The 21,553-nt window shown below is 33.7% G+C and overlaps 1 pseudogene; it reads right to left on the reverse strand.

Annotated features, from left to right (window-relative positions):
* Positions 1–10,019: 10,019 nt before the first annotated feature.
* Positions 10,020–19,366, reverse strand: LOC105779276 (beta-glucuronosyltransferase GlcAT14C-like; annotated as a pseudogene).
* Positions 19,367–21,553: the final 2,187 nt, after the last annotated feature.

Consider the following 21,553-nt stretch of genomic DNA (forward strand, 5'->3'; position numbering starts at 1 on the left):
CTTCGTCTTTGCAATCAGGTCAATTCGAATATTCACCAAGCTCACAATTTCTAACGATTCCTTGTGAGGTAGGATCTGTCTATCCTCTTGTTCAACCATCATCAACAAGTACAGAGATAAGCTACGATCTATGTCATTTTCAAAGTCATGAGATCCCTCTAAACACATGCCTCGCTTAAAAGGAAAATCCGAGTCTGTAGCAGCGTCATTCATGTCATTGATCTCTGGGGACCCATAATAAGTACCAAAGAATATACAAAAGAATGTATAAATTTATGGATAATTATTTGTACAATATGATTATGAATGAATGAATGATGTGGAAGAAAATCCAAAAGAATGAAATAATCAAAAATAATTATTGAAAAAGAATGAAAGAACATTGGCTTAAAAATGCTGGCAAAGACGTATTTCATTAGAATAATAACGTTCAGACATGAGCCTATTTCACAAAAAAAATTCTATCATTTTAGGCTAAAAATAACAAAAATGTTCTGAAAATTACTCTAAATAAGCTCTAAAAACTACAGGGATTTCTTCCGCAGTCCAACTGCCTAGAACACTCCCAGATTTATAAGGATGGATATCTAACAATGTCCCTTTTCATTTGTGTCTTCATACATGGGATTGATGTGAACGCTTCTCCACACTTTCTTCGTACATCACATTCACCTCGTCATCAATGTGATTTGGTAGCGGATTTTCTGCACTGGATGAATCGTCAAATTTGACAACGCCTATATTGATGAGTCTTTCAACTAAGTTTTTGAAGGCAATGCAATTCTCTACTGAGTGCCCTATAATTCCCGCATGATAATCACATTGGGCGTTTGTATCATACCATTTAGGGTACAGAGGTTGTGGGGGTTTTGAGTAGAAAGGTGCAACAACGTGCGCATCGAATAAGCTTTGATACAGCTCATTATATGACATTGGAATTGGTGTGAACTGGAGCTTCTTAGTACCTGGTTTCACTCCAGATTCTTGCTTTAAAGGGCTCTGATGGCTGATGGTTTTTGTCTTTGGCCTACCCATAGTGATTGGTTTTGAGTGGCCCTTACTATATCTACCTGTATTATCTCATTTATTTCCCTTCTTCCTTGGGGCCTTTGTGGTATCTGGGTACTCCACCTTTGATTGCTTTATTTCTGCTGGGTTATCAAGAGCACAGGAAAATTGTTCCTCAAATTGGATCTTGGGTCTATCAAGCAACTCACTGGTGTTGTTGTACCAGTCTGATACTGTTGTGATCTGCTAGTAAAGAGTGCCTCTTGTGGGAGCCCATCTGGCTGGTCCTGGACACTTTTCGGAGTACAATCTAGGGAATAGGCAAGATCCTCAACCCCAAAGTAAACCACCGGGTCTTTCACTTCTTTTGACTTCCACACTAGCAATCGGTTGAACTGGCCTATCATAGTTCTCCGCAATTCTAGCATCTGGTCTCTCATTTCCTGTTGAAATTCGGTCAATTGCTCCTGCATCTGTATCTGCATTCGCTCTAATCTTTCCAACCTTTGTTCCATTTCTCTAGTCTTTGCTTGGATACCGTAAGGGTGTTTGGTTGATTGGTTTTCCAGATTAGCTGAAATAAATTTACTCGTTTAGACTCTTTCAATGGATTTTAATGCATGTAATGCAGATGCATAAAATGAATGCCTAGAGAGACATTGATTTTGATTCAATTACATTTAGGAAACTTTTTTAGAAAGCAAATTCCTTTACATAAAGTAGATGCATGTACGGCCTCGCCCTTATATTCCAAGAAACAACATCGATCTTTTCCTTCATCCGCATGTTTGTGATAATCTCGCCAATTTCCAATAGATGTCACTGCTAGCTCTTTTTCTTGATCTTGGTCGCGATCCATCCTCTGCCCATCTTCATAAGGCTTGTCAGCTTCTTTAAGGGGTTGGAACATCAAAGGCTGTTAAACAATCGCCTTGAATCATCAGGCCACGAAGCAAGGTCACCAACTCTTCCATCGCTCTTCTTGTGTTTCTCAGAATATATTCAGGCAGCCGTATTGTTTTCCACTTTATCAAGGAATCTGTATTCCATGACAAGTTTTCTAATTTAGTAATCGCATTTGAATCAATATCTCTTTCCTAAGATGCAAATGCAATGCAATCACAACCAAAACACAACAAAAGGGGTTAGTACAGAACAAAAGTAAACAAGGAAAATAGAAAGTACCTAATCAGGTAACCGCTAGGGATTTGGAGTGGCTCTACCTAGGTTAAGTTCCTAAGTCCACTATATGAGGTTTAGTTCTGAAGTCAAGGTACCCGAACCAGCAGATTCCTCGATCTTCACCCATTATAGGCTCATACAGACCGAATTCGGTTCAGAGGGATACATTTCCCTATGGCTGCACGGAGATGAAAATCTCACGAAGACATAGGTACAGATGTATTCCGAAAGTGATCCACTATCCTGCACGGAGGTGAAAACCTCACGAAGGAGTAGCTTCTCACTCTCACTTAAAAGGGGAAGACTAAAATAGCCTTTATGCAATATGATGCCAAAATATAGAGCTCAATTTACGTTAATCATACAAACAAATACAAAGAGAAGATCGTAAATTTAAATCGAATTTTCAACTTTCGACAAAAAGACAAGAAATAATCAATTTTGTGGCTTGACTCTCTAAATGTCCCCAGTGGAGTCGCCAAGCTGTCGAAACCATGTTTTTGAAAAACGAAAATTTAGTTATCGACTTATTAAAAAATGAAAATGGGAGTCGCCACCGATCTTTTATTGTGGTGTGATCGAATCACCTTGAAAATAATTTTAGGTCTGCGAATTTTGAGAAAACAGGTTCGGGAGTCGGTTACGCACGAGGAAGGGTTAGCACCCTCGTGACGCCCAAAATTGGTACCGAATTGATTGTTTAATGTCTTAATGTCGAAATTTTGAAAAGATTTTAGAATACAATCCTTTAAAAAGAAAATTCAAATAAAATGAATTGGATGATAAGACTCCCTTATTTCGAGGAGATAAATTGCCACACTCAGTAAGTTAGAGTGTGACAGTTCAATCTTCGAAATTAGGTTTGTCCTTTTTTAATTTTTTAAAAATTCACGCATTTTGAGAAGGATATCTGATTATTTGGGTCAAATGAGAAAATCAAAACCCAGTAAGTTAGGGCTCGATTTCACAAAATTCCTAAATATTGACTATTGCCTTTATTTCTATTTATTAGAAAAATCCTCGTCTCGAGAGAACGATATGTCATATCCAATGCGTTAGGACACCACGTATCAAATTCTCAAGAATGAGCTTTTTATTTATGTTTTAATATAAAGGGATATTCCCGATTATTTAGATTCGGCGAGAAAAACTGGAACCCAATACGTTAGGGCTCAATTCCTTCGAAGACTCCAAATACCGAACTTTGTGTTATCTTGAAAGACTTTGTATAAATTGGTTTTGATACTTAAACGATATTTGATGTAACCTTTTAAACGAATAAAGTGAGATGGATTGGCAATGGATGATGCAAAATAATAATTCGTAAGTTAAAATGTATGCTAATGAGTGATAAAGAATCAATAAATACAAATAAGTAACATAAAATATGTAACAATAAAACATATATCACACATTATGTGAATTCTAGCACTAACAATTGAGAACTAATGAATTAAAATTAATTAAAATAGACAAGCAAATTAGCACAAATAAATACACAAGTCCTAAAATAATTGAAAAGACGATTAGCATGGGAGGAAGGAAATTATAATCGGGAAGTTCTGAAAATAATAATATACACATACATGAGAATTTGAAATAAATCAAAATAGAGTTTAAAAAAGTACATAAAATAATAGCATCTAAATAAATTTTAAAGTAAATATCGTATAAAAGCAACTTAAAATACATATTAATTTTATGTAAATAATACATGTGAAATGAAGATTTTAATAACAATGTGAATGATAATATATACATAATAATATACAAAAGGTTGAAACAAGCGAAATATATAAAGTAGAGTTTCTAAAAGAAAATAATTATATGTATATATAGGAATAAGTAAAATATATAATAATATATACAAAAGTTGAAATAAACAAAATGAATTAAAATAGGGTCCTAAAAATAAATAATATATATGTATAGATAAATAAAAGATATAATAATGTATTATATACTGTATATGTTTTAATAAAATGATTTAATATAAATTGTATATAGATATAAAATAGTATTGTATAAAATGTTAAAACCTAAAATAATATTACATAATAACATAATATAATTTATACGTAAATAGTGGCAATTAAATATACAAACTAATATAATAGCAATATCAATAATAATATCAATAGTAACAACGGTGATAATAATAATAATAATAAATTAATAATACTAATAGATTAATAATAATATTACTGAATAGTAACAAAAACAAAAGGGACTAAACTACAGACAGAACAAAATTAACAGGCCACAAATATGATTTAAAAGAAATGGAGGGTCAAACTGCAATTCGCGAATTACAGGGGGGAGCCAAATGGGAAATATCCCGCTTCCCCAAAATGCAGCGCAGTGACATGGACCAAAATGTAGCAAAACCAAAATGAAGCATGAAATTCATAAATAAGAAAAAAAACTGACATGAAAACACCACAAAGAAAGGGGGGACCTTATACGCAAATAGACCACACGACCAAAATACGCGGACCCTTCCCCGGATCGGGTCACCGCGCAGGTCACTATGGCCAAACGGCGTCGTTTCTTTCGTGGTTAAAAAAAACAAAACCCTAAGCTAATAAACATTTTCCTAATCTAACAAAAAACCTAAAGAAATGAGAGAAAAGCTCTCTCTTTGCGCCGTTCGACGATGAACATCTGGAGGCGCCTAAACCACCGCTTGATTTCGACTGTGGCGAAACAAGCGACAGTCCAGCAAGCCAGGTAAACTCTCTTCCTTAAACCTCTTTTTTTTCTGTTGTTTAATGTTTCCTAAACAAAGAAACCAAAAAAGAAAAAGAACAGTGAAGAAAAACGAAAAAGAAAAAAACTGATATACCTCTCCAATCCTTTTTTTGTATTCAATCTCGTGTAAAAAAAAAGGGAAGAAGAACCCCCTTGAAACAATACAAAAATGGGGTTTTATAGCCCCGAAAATACATCAATTTTTCTTCTATTTTTCTCCTCTTTCTTCTATTTGCTATTTTGTTATTATATTTTTTGCTGTCGATTTCTATTTTTCTTTGTTTGTTTGTCCTCTGCAAGTACAGTCGTACGGAGGTGGTGGCATGGCGCGCGTAGAGAGGGAGACCAAAGGCGCTAGAGGCTGTGTTCGTGGGGCACGTGCGGACAACGACGGCTCACGCTGGAAGCTACTATGGTTTCGGCTGTACAAGCCCATTTTTTCCCGGGCCCATACCAGAAAATAAGCCAAATAATAAACAGCCCATTTACAAACTTTAACCTAATGATAGGCCCTAACCCAACTACCATAAACCCAAACCCGGAGCCCAATACCAAGCCCAATAGACCCAGAAATCAAAGTCAGCTTAGGGTTTCAGAAACTGAAACCCTAAGCGCCGCACATGCTTCGGACCTTTGGTCTTTTGCCGCCACTCGTCTCTAACCCTTGGTCTTCGAGCCGCCGCACGTCTATCACACCACCTCCATGCCCACTTACCGCGTCAATCACCTGCAAGACAAGACAACGCAGCATAGAAAAGAAACCAAATAGCAAAATAATAAAATAGAAACAGAGGAGTTGTTGAAATCGAATATAAAAGACCGATATTCTTCTTCTTTTTTTTACAAGAGATTAATAAGAAAAAAGGCAGATAAAAAAAAACTAAAAGGTTCACTCCAGTTTATTTTTCTATTCTTGTGTTCTTATCTATTTTACTTTTTTTATTTGTTGTTTATTTTCTGTAATCTTTCAACAAAAATGAAACTAAAAAGAAAGGAGAAAGTACTGGCCTTCAAGGGCGGCGTGGAACCCCGCCGCTGGCCACCGAGTCCAGCAGGTGAGGCGTTCTTTCTTTTTCTTCTTGTTCCTGCGTTGAGAAGGCCTAGCCTTCAGGGACACCGCGAGAGGGAGGCCGAGAGGCCCTTCTCGCGCAACTCTGGACACTGGCCATTGGGGCGGTGACGATGGCCTGAACTTGAGGGCCGAAAGTGAGGAAGAAATGAGAGAGAGAGAGAGAAGTCTGTTTTTTTTAATGAAAGGGAAATGACTTTTTTTAAAAAAAAATTTAACCTTTATGGGCCAAACGAAACGACGCCGTTTAGGGCTGATCCCATAGCCCTAAAACGGCACCGTTTTGGTCCTTGCACCCATCTACCCACGCGGGCGACCCGACCCATCCTACCAGGATCCGCGTGTTTTCTCTGAGTGGGTTATTTGCAACTTAGACCCTTTCGCGTTTATGCTTCTTTTAAGTTAGTCCTTTTTTGTTCATTTTTATTCTTTTTTAATTCGGCCTGGGAATTTTGTGTGGTATTCAATCAGGTCCCTGACCCACCAACGCACTGAAAAGGGACACATGTCCGGATTTGGGTTTTATTCCCATTCTGGTCCTCGCCCGTTTCCAGCGCTTCCCATTGGGTCCTTTTTTTTATTTTATAATTTATACCTCTTAAATCTCATTGTATCCTGATTTAGTCCTACTTCTTTTTGTGTTATTTTTGTTATTTTAGTTAGTATTATTCTCATATACATTTACTTTATTTGTAGCTTATGTACATATTTATATATATACATATATTTTTTATTTCTTTCATGAATAAAGATGTATAAATTTTTATATATAGTTTTTGTATACATATTTACCTATATACATACTTACATTTTATGTACTTTATAATTTATATACACATACACACACATATTTTTATAGTGTATGTAAGCACATAATTTTTCAAATTTATATACATGTATATGTATATCTACTTAAATATATATTATTTATACTTTATACTTCACATATGTGCACACGATTTTTATTTTATAAATACACACAGGCATTTATATTTTTATATTCTTATATATAATATATATATACATCTTAAATTTTACACATATACATACACTTTTAATATGCGTACATACATATTCTTTTTAAGTTTATTTATAAATATGTATGTGCCTACTTATATATTATTTGTATTTTATATTTCATAAATATACATTTTTATAAATACATACTTATGTCCTTTTTACCCTTTATAATTTATAAACATAAATATGTATATTCGTTTTATATATATACATGTATATAAAACTCACACATATTTATAATTTATAACTTAAATATATTGATATACATATATGAATACTTTGTTTCTTATTATTCGTATTGTTATTGTCGTTTCTATTTGATATTTATTTATTTATTTACATGCTCATTATTATTATTATTTACTTAAGTGCTTTAGTTTGTATTTATGTATTTACTTTTATTTGTGTATACATTGTTGATTTCTTTTTATTATACATTTACCATCTTATTTATTTATCCTTTTATTTGTATGTATTATTTTATTTGCATTATCATCATTATTATTATTTTACATTCACTTTTTACTCGTTTTCGTCAAAAACAGAAATTTCAAAATAAATAATACTCGATATTTAGGACCTTCGAGAGAATCGAGCCCTAACGTATTGGGTTCCGATTTTCTTCGTTGAATCTAAATAATCGAAACTATTTTTATAAAACATAACTAAAAACTTGTTATTGGGAATTCAATAAGTCGTGTCCTAATGCATTGGATATGACACGTTGTTTACTCGAGACAAAGATTTTTCATATAAATACAATGTTCAATGTTTAACATTTGAAGAAATTGTACCCTATCGCATTGGGTTGCAATTTTTTTCATATGACTTAAACAATCGAACACCCTTTTAAACTTTATTATGCAAGTTTTTAGACAAGCTCATTTCTGAAAAGGTAAGATATCGTGCCCTAACGCATTGGGTGTGACATTTTCTCTTTCTAAAATGAGTGAGTCTTAACGAGTAACTCGATTTATAAGTTTTTAAAACAAAAGATCGTATTTTAAATCTCTTCAAAGTTTTTAATTTTCGACATTAAGACATTAACTAATCAACTAGGTACTAATTTTGGGCGTTACAAGGGTGCTAACCCTTCCTTGTACGTAACCGACTCCCGAACCTGTTTTTCTGAATTTCGTAGGCCAAAATTGTTGTTTCAATACAATTAAATGAATTATTAAAAACAACTACTTTTAAAGGTGATCCGATCACACCTTATCAAAAAAGATTGGTGGCGACTCCCACATTCGATTTCATTTTTCAAAACCCAAGTTGACCCCGTTTTGTCAAAAAAATGGTGTCAACATCGGCGTTTGGGGAAAGTTTTGGGCTAGGTTGGGCTGGATTGGGTTTTGGGCTAGGCTAGTGTTTGGGCTAGGTGTAATTGGGGTTTTAATGATTGGGCTTCAACCCGAATTTGGCCCATTGTAATTGGACATTTGGACTTTTAATTTTTGGATCTGGTTAATTTTATTTATATTGGGTCGGACAATATTGGGCCATTACAGCTGCCCCTCTTTGCTCGTTGTCGTGTAACGAGAACCGAGCAAAGACTTTAAGATGGCCAATTTTGCCCGGTCATGCCGGACCTTGGTGCTCTTTTCTTCAAGTAGCTTTATTCCACCTTACTACTTCTTCAGAGGTATAGGAATTGCTTCGATCCGCTCCACTGTAATATCAGGGAGATAGGATTTGTAACTCGTAACTTTTGGAAAGTAAGATTCGCCATTGTGGCTTTAATCTTTTTAACTACAATGTCAGGGAAGCAAGATTCACCGTTGTGGCTTTGATCTGCTTTACTGCACTGCCTGAGAGTGTAAGATTTCCTGTTGTAGCCGCAATGTCAGGGAGGCAAGATTCACTGTATGGCTTTAATCTGTTCCACTGCACCGCCTAGGAGGTAGGATTCGCTGCTGTAGCTTTAATCTTTTTAACCGCAATGTCAGGGAGGCAAGATTCACCGTTGTGGCTTTAATCTGTTCCACTGCACCTCCTTGGAGGTAAGATTCGCTATTGTAGCTTTAATCTTTTTAACCGCAATGTCAGGGGAGCAAGATTCACCGTTGTGGCTTTAATCTATTCGACTGCATCGCCAGGGAAGTAACACTCGCCGCTGTGGCTTTAGTCTTTTTAACTGCAATGTCGGGGAAGCAAGATACGCCGTCGTGGCTTTAATCTGCTCCACTGCATCGCCAAGGAGATAAGATCTTAAATTCTTCGGTCTATTCCACTGTCATGACCGTGTGTGACACACGACTTAGCACATGGGCGTGCGTTCTGGCATGTGTCCTCTGCATCTTAGAGTTTGAAATCAGATCAGCACACGGGCAGAGCACACGAGCGTGTGTACCAGCCGTGTGAAGAATATGGCCTTGAATATGGGCATGTGCCAAGGCCGTGTGAAACCTGCACCAAAAATGAATATAATCAGAATGCCACACGGCCTAGTGACATGGGCGTGTTCCCAAGCCGTGTGACTCAAGTTTCTTCCTAGGTGCAAGTCAAAAAGTTACATGCCCCAGAGACACAGCCATGTGAGCCACACGGCCACTCCACACAGGCGTGTCCCCAAGTCACACGAGCGTGTGACCACTATATATGAGAAAAAATTTTAAATTTTGTAAAAAATTTCCTGAGAATCAAGTTTAGTCCCGACCCAGTCCTAATGCATGATTTGGGCCTCGAAGGTCCATTTAAGGGACTTTACAAATAAACTCAAAAAGTGAATTGTAAATGACTCGAATTATCCAAAAATGTTCTGTAATCTCCGGTAATGCCTTGAAACCCTATTTTGGCGATGGATACGAGTCAGGGGTGTTACAAAGAGATTTCAGTTATGTGCTTATTTTGTACAAGTCTAAGATACATTTATAAAGTTGATCTTTATTAATATAAGTTACCGATATATGCTACAAATTATAACAAAACATTTTTAAATTAACGTAAGCTATGTTTAATACAAAACAAAAATTAAAATTACTACATAGACTTATAACAAAGCCTTTTTTTTAATTAATACAAGCTATGACTTGTAACAAAACTTTAATTAATATAATAGTTTGTTGTTTTTGTTTAGTTTCACATCCATTTAGTATTGGATTCCAACCGAGTTGTGTGTTACATTCAGATGACGACTCAAGAAATAAGTGTTGAATACTAAACTTGATAAGAGTATCTGGCTAAAGAGCCCTAGATGGTATGGCAAATACGCCCACCTTGATATGGAAGTTGTTGATCTGACACTTCTTCATTAATCCTTTTCACTCCCCTTTCTTCCATCCTCTCAAATACACCAATCTCTTGATTATAGAAATATTAACCTTAACATTTACATATTGTGTAATTTGGTCCTTTTGCAGTTTTGCTTTTCTTTATGATTTTCTCCTAAAAAGATTTAAAATAAAAACAAATTTTCTTAGCTAAATTTGATATATATATATACACACACACGTAGGTATACATATATATACAGAAAATGAAAACACCCAAAAATCAAAGATTTGTTGGTTCACTCTTCACTGATTTCATAAGATTTGTACTTAAATCATTCGACGTTAGTTTTGTCGAGTTGCTCTTCTTATTCTTGCCATTATTATCGCCTCCGACGAACATAGAGAGCCTCGCACTTGTTCAATTAACCCAGTATTAAAAGGAAAATAAAAGTGCCTTTGAAATCATCAACTTGTCCCTTTGTGACGTTGTCCCTGCATTTGACTTAATGGAATAAAATGGAGAATAATAAGAAACAAAACAGCCCAAAATTTGGAAAATAGCCAATTCAAATTCCTTAAAATTAAAATGTACCCACTTTGTTAATTCAACCCAATTTTAAGTCTATCAACTTCACAAATTTTTTAAGCTTTGATTTGCTTGCCAACTCAAGTTAACAAAAGATGAATTAATTATCATTGAAAGATTTCAAGTTCTCAAACATTTAAGATATATTAAAACCAATGTATTTGGGGATTATCTAGTACAATAATAAACAAGATTTTTAAAAATGATTTTTTTGTTTGAATTTCCGATTTACACATTGTGTATTGACTTATATTTTCATGTAAAAATATGATAAAATTAGATAATGAGTAAAATTGAAAGCTAAAATTTTAAAATTAAGACTGAGTTGACACAATGTGTAAACGCTAAAGACTAAATCAATTACTATGCCAATTTTAAAAGATGTCATGTTATCTTTGCATTAGCCATTTAACAATTGGTGATCAAAAAATAAAAAATTGAATAGTTAGGTGACTATTTTGCAACTTTTCATAGTTGGCTGACCAAAATAGAAACTTATTAATAGTTCGGTGACTACCAGTGTAGTTTAGCCTAATATATTTTTAGAATAAAATATAATCCAAATCCTTGCACTCTTCAGACCTATAAAATTTAGTCTCTCAACTTTTCAATTGTAAAAAGGGAAAAATATAAGATTAGTACTTGAACTTGTCTACTTCTCCCAGATTGGTACTTAAGGTTTTTTTTGTCCCAGATTGGTATCTGAACTTTTTTTCCATCAACTAGTTTGGTACCTGAACCTAACAGTGTTAAACTTTTACTGATGTGGCAGCACTAGCCACTCACATGTTTCCACGTGTCACTCTATTTGGCCTAAAAAATTGTTCCCCTTTAATTATTTTCTAATTCATTTTATATTTTCAAAAACTCTTTCATTTATTTTTTCTTAATTTTATTCCTTTGAAATTTCTTTTTCCCATCCTCTTCTTTCACCTCTTTGGCTACTGAATTTTTTTTCCTTTCTTTTACTGCAATATTTTTTCTTTCTTTTTTTCCCTTTGAAGTTTAATGTTTAACCTTTCAAGTAAGTAATACTTGCACGAATGGGGTGAAATTTATTAAATTTCATTTACCGAAGCTGCCAATTTTTAAGCTTGGGAAATTAGCAGATTTGAGATGACTTTTTGAATAGGATCTAGACATTTTTGACTTGATATTCTTCATGGCGTTCGAAGATCAATCTCTTAGCTTTGAAACACACTTTAAATCACTCGATTTCGAGTTTGGGAGCTCAAGTTATGACCATTTTAATAAATACTACGCGAGCAGAATTTCTGGACATGATTATGACTGGAATTACGAGTTTTGGGCTTTTAATTCGAGTTTAAATCATATTGGGTTTGGGTTTTGGGATTAATTTTTATTATATATGAGTCTAATATTGTATTTATCAGCTCTTAATATTTTATTATTTTATTATTTCGAATTTTAATAATTATTAAGTAGTTTAAGTTATTTAAGAGTTTTATGTTAACAAGAAAGTTTAGTTTAAAACTAATTCTTATTTAGATTTATTAGAGTTCTAGTATATTTAAGAGTTTTATTTAGATTTATTTAGCTAGCCTATATATAGGCATTTACACTGTATACAAAGGAGACAATTCATTATTATTCAACTTCTCTTTTAAGTTAATAAATTCTCTTTGAGTATTTTTTTCAAGAATTTCTCTTGAGTTTTTTTTAGAAGAGTTTTAACAATCTTTTCAGATTGTTGGGATCATCTTCAAATTTTTTCTTACCAAGTTTTCTTTCTTGAAGGGAAAATTAGAGTCGCTTGAAGGGGTTGTGGATTCTTCGTGTTTCCAAGGCTTCTTAGAACTTCTACATACCACATTCTATCTTTCCAACTATCTTCTTTATTTTCTTTCCTATTGTGCTAATCGTAAATTTATTATTCTATTTTAATTATCTTAGTTATTTATTTTAATTGTTTCATCTTACTTGGATTTGATTGCATTTCAAGCTGTCAAAATCCAAGTTTTTTTCCGAACGTCTAGAGCCCCAAGTCAAATCTGTGATTTAAACGAACTTTACGATCTGCTTCTGCATTCATCCGTCCCATTCTTTATCTGTAAGGAACTGGATGGTCTATGGTTATTGATCCATTTCCCGTCTGATTTTGATTTCGTTTTTGTTCCATGTTTTCATGGATTTGAATACAAATTGAAATCCAGACTTAGAACACCCATTAGAAAAAAAAATCTAGACTTAGAATACCCATCAATCCATTAGAAAAACCAAAAGTTAACATCACAAATAAAACCTTAAAAATTTACATAACAAACAAAATCCATCAATCCGTAATAATACAAAATCAAACAAAAAAGAAAATTATAAGAATAAAATTAAAACCAAGACTCATTTCGAGTTTTTGGGTTCTTGAAATTAAGAAGCAAAGATAAAAAAACTAATTTTGTGGTGCTGGAACTGACTGAACAAAGGGAGCTGCTCTGTCACACTAGAGAACTAATTGAAGAGGGTTTCTTTGACTAAACCTAAAAACCTTTTTACATCTTCGAACTTCAAGGTAGTCTCTGCTTGTGAAAAGCTTATTTTTAATTCAATCAAACTTCTTATAGGACTGGTAAGTCTCACATCGGTGCTCGTATCGTGTGCTATTCTGCTTATCCACTTCTTATCACTCGGTTGCATGAAAGCTATGGCCAAGCCTTAAGTCGGGGACGAAAGGGATAACTTAGAAAATCATTGACCTAATCCTAGGCGTTCGAGGCTTTCTAACTTTGTTTTTAGTAAGGAAATTTTGTTTCTTTCCGATTCTGTTAGTGATCTCGAATCGAGCTTGAGGAGAAGCCACGATCTAGTTCCAAGATTCAACGGTGGTGGCTCGGTTCGACGTTGAAGAGTAATGATAGTGAAGTGGTAGCCATGGACTTTGAAAACAAAAAAAATAAAGTAGAAAGAAGAGGATAAGTGAGAGAGACAAATGAAAGGTGGATTATTTGATGCTTCTCCGATCAGTGATGGCATCAAAGTGGAAGTAAGGTGATCGTTAGGGAAAGAGAGGTGGAGAGAAAAGAAAAAAAAAAGGGAAATGGGAAAGAATAAAAGGGAAGGGAAAAACGAGAAAAGAAAAGAATAAATGAGAAGGTAAAAAATGGGTTTAAAAAAATAAATGACATCATCATGATGTCATTATGCCAAATTTCACAATCATATTCTGTCACTTGTCTTAGACTTAACGCCGTTAAACTGGAGTATCGCTCGTGCATTCGCAGTCAAACTGGCACTTTAACAAATGACCATCTTGAGACAATAAGCTACTAACTACTTAAGAGAAAAAAAAATGGGGGGAAAGATATTGAGAATTACACAAAAGCTATTTACATTGTTTTGATCTAAAGCTTTCAGAGTCGAAAAGTTTTATCAATAGTTTCTTTAGCCGCTTTGAATTTACAGTAGGCTTAAAAGCATTTGGATTCCCATAAACTACACAAGGATCTTTACTTGAAAAAGAACCCCCTACACACCAACCACTAGGAGTAAACTTACCATAGGATCGGCGTAAGAGTCCCTTGTCGATTTTGTCGAGGACTAGATCATCCTTCGCAAACTTGGGAGCGAAAGGGGTTCCACTTTGAACCATGTCGTCAAAATGTTTCAATGTTAGAGTCATGGGATGCTGCTTTGGAGGATTATCCCATATTATATAATACAAGTCATGATTTACGGTCGTGTTCTGATAGTCTTTGTGATTGCAGATTGTTAAGTATTACTCCTATTTTCAGTCAAATTTGAGAAATAATCTTCTAGTTAAACTCTATTTATTTGTTTCAATCAAACACTGATTAGTTTAGATTATTTTATTATTATTTGACATATGAATTTAGCCTATAAATAGGCTCTTTTACAACCTTAGAAAAAATACCCCATTTAGATATTAGAACTCATACCACATTTAGAGAATTTTGTGTTTACGTTTTGAAGGTTTTAAGGTTTGGGGTTTAGTTTTATCTCCATCTTTTGTACTATTCGTTCTTTTGCCATTATAGTAAAATTATCTTTGCCTGTGGTTTTTATCCTCTTTGGAGGGGTTTTTCCACGTTAAATTTGTGTTAAATTTCTCAATTTATTCCACTATTTTTGTTACTTGTTGCTTAATCGGGTCGATCCCTAACAAGTAGTATCAGAGCTAGTTCAATTTTCATAGATCAGCCCATTCCGATATGGCAGCAATAAGATTTGAAATTGAAAAGTTCAATGGTGAGACAAATTTCAATCTGTGGCAAGTTCGGATGATGGCAATTCTAGTTCAATCCGGTTTGAAAAAGGTTGTTACCGGGAAAAAGCCTGAGAATCTAAATAAAACAGAATGGGAAGAGCTTGATAAAAATGCCTTGTCTGCAATCCAGTTGTGCCTTGCGAATACGGTATTGCAGAAAGTATTGATGGAAAAGACCTCGTCCGCCTTGTGGAAAAGGTTAGAAACTATTTATGCGACTAAGTCTCTGGCTAATCGTTTAGTGTTGAAACAACGTCTATTTACGTTTCGCATGAACGAAGGTGTGCTTCTTAGAGATCACATCAGTCAATTCATTACTCTTTTAAATTACTTAAAGAACGTTAAGGTTCATACTGATGATGAAGATCAAGTTATGCTATTATTGTGCTCTTTACCCCCTTCATACAAATCTTTCAGGGAGACCCTGATTTATGGTAGAGACAAACCCTCCTTCGAAGATGTGAAGGGTCATTTGTTGAGTAGAGACAAACTCGACAATGAGCTTCATTTGGATAGTAAGGCAGATAGGCAAGCTTCCGTTTTGATGGCATCAAAGAAACGAGACAATGTGTGTCGCTATTGTAAAAAGTTAGGTCACGTCAAAACAGATTGTTATAAACTGTGAAATAAAAGAACTGCTAAGAGTAACGAGGAAGATGTAGCTAGTGCTAATTTGATCGATGAAAGCAGTGATGATTTCTTGTTAGTGTCAACGAGCGATAACTCCAAGTTCACGTCTGAGTGAATCCTAGATTCGGGATGTTTTTTCCACATGTGTCCCAATAGAGAATGGTTCTCCACATACAGTTCGGTTGAAGGTGGAGTTGTGCGCATAGGAAACGATTCATCTAGTAAGGTAATTGGTATTGGTACTGTTAAAATTAGGATACACGATAGGACGATTAAGACACTCTCAGATGTTAGGTATGTACTTGATTTACGAAAGAATCTCATCTTCTTGAGTATTTTAGACTTGAAATGATGCAGAATCAACATCGAGTCAAGCGACATTAAAGTATCTCATGAAGCTCTCGTTTTGTTAAAAGGTAAAAGAACTGACAGTCTTTATATTCTGGAAGGTTCTACAGTGACCGGTGAAATTGAACGTCCCTCGTCCGTTATAGAGTCGAAGTCAACTCGGTCATAGTAGGAAAAAAGTATGATTGTTTCCTTGAAGAGAGGCTCTCTTTTGGATGCAAGTTTTGAAAAGTTAAGGCACTGTGTTCGTAAAAATCAGACCTGAGTTAGTTTTGATTTGGCAGTGTACAAGTCGAAGGCTAAAAGTCTTCCAGTTTCACAGATTCGACTCAGTTAATTCCCTACATAGTTTAAGATAGGCTCGTGGTGGGCTTTGGCAAAGATGGCATTGTAGAAATATGAGTCAAGGTGGAGATTTGTTAAGCATGACTCCTATTTTCAGTCAAATTTGAAAAATAATCTTCTAATTAAACTCTATTTATTTGTTTCAATCAAACATTAATTAGTTTAGATTATTTTATTATTATTTGACATATGAATTTAGCTTATAAATAAGCTCTTTTACAACCTTAGAAAAAATACCCCATTTAGAGATTCGAACTCATAACACATTTAGAGAATTTTGTGTTTACGTTTTAAGGGCTCTTTGTTTTCAGGGTTTGGGGTTTAGTTTTATCTCCATCTTTTGTACTCTTCGTTCTTTTGCCATTATAGTAAAATTATCTTTTCCTTTAGTTTTTTATCCTCTTTGGAAGGGTTTTTCCACGTTAAATTTGTGTGTTCAATTTCTCAATTTATTCCGCTATTTTTGTTACTTGTTGCTTAATCGGTTCGATCCCTAACACAGATTACAGTGTGAAAGTAGCCTTCTAGAGATGATAGGAAATTTGTATAGTAGATGAGAGATCAGGGTAGATTATCCCATCCCTAAACACAGAATTCCATAAATGATTTTGTCAACACCACCCACGCTGACCCTGCTATTGAATGAATCAATCTATTACATATACCGATATGACGTACGTTTGAGGATCATATGGATGAATCTCACATCAGTTTACAGTCAAATTTCACTACAAGTCCCTGTGCTATATCAAAAAAATTATTTTAGTCCCTCTACTATTAGAAGGAATGTTTTAGTACTTATCCGTTTGAAAAGCAGACATTTTAGTCCCTACATTTTAACTTTGCCATTAGTGGAATGGCATGGGTTAACAGCGGCTGATGTGGCATTAAATCAAACTAAAACGATTACTAATCTTGAAATTAAATGGAATGACGTGGCTTAATGATAGCAGCCGTGGAACAAGCTACAAATAATTTAAACACACCAATTATATACAAAAAAGAAATAGAATTTAAAACAATTTGGGTAAAACCAAAATCAATTTCTTACCTCTACTCATTCTTCAAAATTGATATACAACTTTTTAAATTAGTTTAACATTTGATTTAATGCCACGCCAATCACCATTAAGCCGTGTCATTCACCAACAACAAAATTAACGTGCAGGGACTAAAATGTAAGCTTTTTAAACATATAGGAAATAAACAACAAAATTAACGTGCAGGGACTAAAATGTAAGCTTTTTAAACATATAGGAAATAATTTGTTCATTTTAATAGTAGAGGAATAAAATGAACTTTATGATATGGTAGAGAGACATGTAGTAAAATTTAACCTAAGTTTACTTGCACCTCCAGGCTTTCATACAATCAACTATAAGTGATAATGTTCCAGAATGCTCTAAAGTTAGATTTACTAGACAAATAATTTAGAAGTGGAACAATCAATGAAAATATAAAGTAAAAAAAGAAAAAAGAAAAAAGAAAAAGGCATTACCCATGAATAACTTGAAAGAAGCAGGAAGGATCTTTTCTCCTTAGCCCAAAATACACCAGACTTTTTTGCATGATACAAGCCTGGATCTATAATAATTGGTCTGGCTCCGGGGTATCTGCAAACATACAATGAAGTTACATTCAAAGAAAACCGTATAGAAAGTGAAACGACAAGTATTCGAAACTCACTCTTTCCAACCAATGCTACTCGTGTGCTCGACGAAGGTCAGATCCCTATGCAAGAAAGAAAAGATGTGCACAATATCTGAAGCAAAAGACCAATATGCAATCAACAGGATTACTGAAACATGCATACCTAAAGTTGCATTTTGTTAAATTGTTTCAAGAGAATCCAAAATCTAGAGTTGATGCAAATGCAACATAGCCAATAGCAATGAGTTGTAATTCATAGAGGGGATATACTATGGAAAAAGAAACCTGTGGATCAGCCAAGTTAATAAATAGAACCTTTTTTGGAACAATACAACCACTATTAAGTTATTATTACTATAATAATACATAAATAAATGAAGTGTTCACTGCATTCAGCATTCTGATTACAGGCTCTATCACTACCAACCACTATATTATTGAAATCCCAATAACATTATCTATATCCTACCTATTATTTATTAATTATTCTAATAATATATTAACAAACAGGGACTGACTAAGGCACTTTACCAAAACCATTAAATAATAATACCATCTTTGTTTTGCCCTCAAATTCCAAATCAATTGATGTCATTTTCGTCCAAAATTTCACACCTACCATAAATAACCAAAGAATCCAGAATCCAAACATTAAAATATATATATTCTCAACAACCCAATATTTCCATGTCTTACCATCTTGTGACATGAGGGGATAATCTGATGCGCTAAGGTTCACAAACCAATCCCAATCCTGGGCTTCCTTCAACAAAATCGCCAACGCGTGAAGTGTGCTAGCAATCATAGTGGGACCTTGTAAGTCACCAAATCAGCATTCCCGATCACTATCACATTCTCAAACTCCCCAACCACCCTCTCCGATTTCACGTACTTAGCCAACTCCATCCGCTCCGAATCTGAAGCTTCTAGATCAAGGTGGAGCACACCGTAATTCCTTGGATGATAAACCCCCTGCAACAACTGCTTGACACGTGGCCCATCCCCTTTCGTCCCCGATATCAAATAAGCGAATCTCGATAACTCGGGTAAGCCGCCGTAAGCCCGGTCGGAAAACGAGAACTTCGGTTGCGTTTCGAAAGAAGAGGAATTACCTTGGATGAAAGTCAGTGCAAGAAGAAAGCTGAGTGAAATGAAGGAGATTACAGTCACTGCCAAATGCCATGACCGATCTGGAGAATAAGGAAAGTGAGCTCTTTTCATTAAATATAGGTTTGGCAGATTAGATTTTGAGAGAAAGTTGGAACAAAGCGTAAGACTTGGTGTCGACGTGACAGGTTTCAGTTGAAAAGGAACCAAGAAAAAGGGTTACGCGAATTGTGTACAGTTCTTGGGGAGGGAAATAATCAATTTATATTGGTCAGAATTTAATTTGAATTCGTCAGTTATGATGCAGTGTTAGCCCTTCATTTTCCTCATCTTTTTTTCATTTTATCTTTAACCCTAACACTTGAAAATCTTTCAATTTTAGGTAAAATTATTAGGTTTCAAATTATATTTAAAAATAGATAAAATAGTCTTTATATATTAGGTTAAAATAAATTTATCCTCCATTCATATTTATTGTCAAAAACAAGTGTGGCTAATAAAATAACAAGATAGTTACATGTGATGTTAAATAGAGTGCTACATGTACCTCGTTCTAATGTACAGATATTAGTTTTAAACAATAGAAATGGATAAAATGTTTAACTAAAGACTAATTTACCCTTTCATCTAATATATATGAACTTACTCGTTTTTGAATAAAATTAACAAAATGCAATCTAATTCTTAATAAAAATTTCTATGATACTTTTATCCTCGAACAAACAAATTTATATGAAAGTACTATATGAATATATATTCTAATATAAATATTACCATATTTTAAAATTATAATAATGATTCTATAATTAAATTTTGACAACAAAAATTCTTAGTTGATTAAGTATTGGAATTGTTATCCTCTCACAATTGTGTTTCACAAGTCATTAAAAAAAATAATGGTGGCCAAAATAGTAATGCAAAGTTGAAGTGATTATTCATCATTGTGCGTTTGATCTTGAAGCATACGCCATTTATAACTCATTTTCTAAGGAACCTATCGTCACAAAACTTCAAAAACTTATGCAATTAATGTATTCTTCATTAATTTTTTTTAGTGAATTACAATAATAGGACAAAACTCAAGCAATTAATGCGACTAACATGATTCGAGCCTAAATCAGACCTAGAATAATGAACACCCTTAATTATCATATCATCACATGAGTTCTTTCACCATTAATTTAAGTAAGCTATATACAAAACTCTTTTTTTTTATCTATTATCTATACATATTTAGATCAACAAACGTTTCTAAGATAATAAAAGTTTAACCTAATCAAATAAATAAATAAAACTATATTAATACTAGTAATAGAATCGTGAAGTCCTTTTCCGTATTGACGAAAGAGAGGTTTTGTAATTTAAAAAATACAGAGATAGATAGACGAATCCACCACCAAACAAAGCACGACATTATTGAAATTGTGACATTATTAACCAAGCTAACAAGATTCATATACGCACAAAAAAATTCATTATTTTAATTTTTATGATTAATTTATGAAAGAGTAAATCATTCAAGTTTCGTAATTCTCTTTTCCGATAATGTTATTTTTAGAGTTTGTATCTGAGTTCTCTTTTTATAATGTAATGTGTCTTCCCATTACATTAATGACACTACAAATAATTTTTGCTCTCTCCATGAATTAAAAGTTAATTTTAAACTTCTTTTATCATGTGTCATTGTTTATTTCACTAACAATGTAATAGAATTAAATACAAAGGGAGGGAATGGAGTTATTTAGAATCGAACTCAAATTTTTATGATTACAACCTAATATTTTTGCCATTGAATTAATAGATTGTTGACATAAATCCATATATTTATGTGTAGTTGTTTTTTTTTGTTAAATACAACTTGTTCATTTAAATATAATTCCTAAATTAATACATTGGGGTTTGCTTATTGAAAAAGCACATTGTTTGCTTCTTCTTTTTAAGTTTTTTGTCAACAACTTGAGGTTGTAACAAAGTTTTCGACAAAACTATTATACAAACTAAACAAAGGAGTTAAGAATTATAAGAGACTAAATTTGATAACATAATTGGATTTAAAATTCTACCTCTATAGAGTTTAATTCAAATAATTAATTTACTAAATAATTTTCTCAATACAACTATTGAATTAAGCTCTATCTACCCATATTCAAATGGATAATTGCAGTTTCAATGTTGCCCAAATGTTTACATTCACTCTCCCCAAATATTACAAATATAATATATCTAAGAAAATGGCTAAATAAATTAATAGTATAAAACCCACAAAATAGATACAAAATAAAACACTCCCTAAGAATACATCATTTAGCATTTTCAATAGTCTATTTGTAGGTTGTATTTTATCCCTTTATCACATATAAATAAACAATGCTTCAATTTTGAATTAAAATTAGGTTAGATAATTG

Source organism: Gossypium raimondii, chromosome 4 (genome assembly GCF_025698545.1).
Source record: "Gossypium raimondii isolate GPD5lz chromosome 4, ASM2569854v1, whole genome shotgun sequence".
NCBI lineage: Eukaryota > Viridiplantae > Streptophyta > Magnoliopsida > Malvales > Malvaceae > Gossypium > Gossypium raimondii.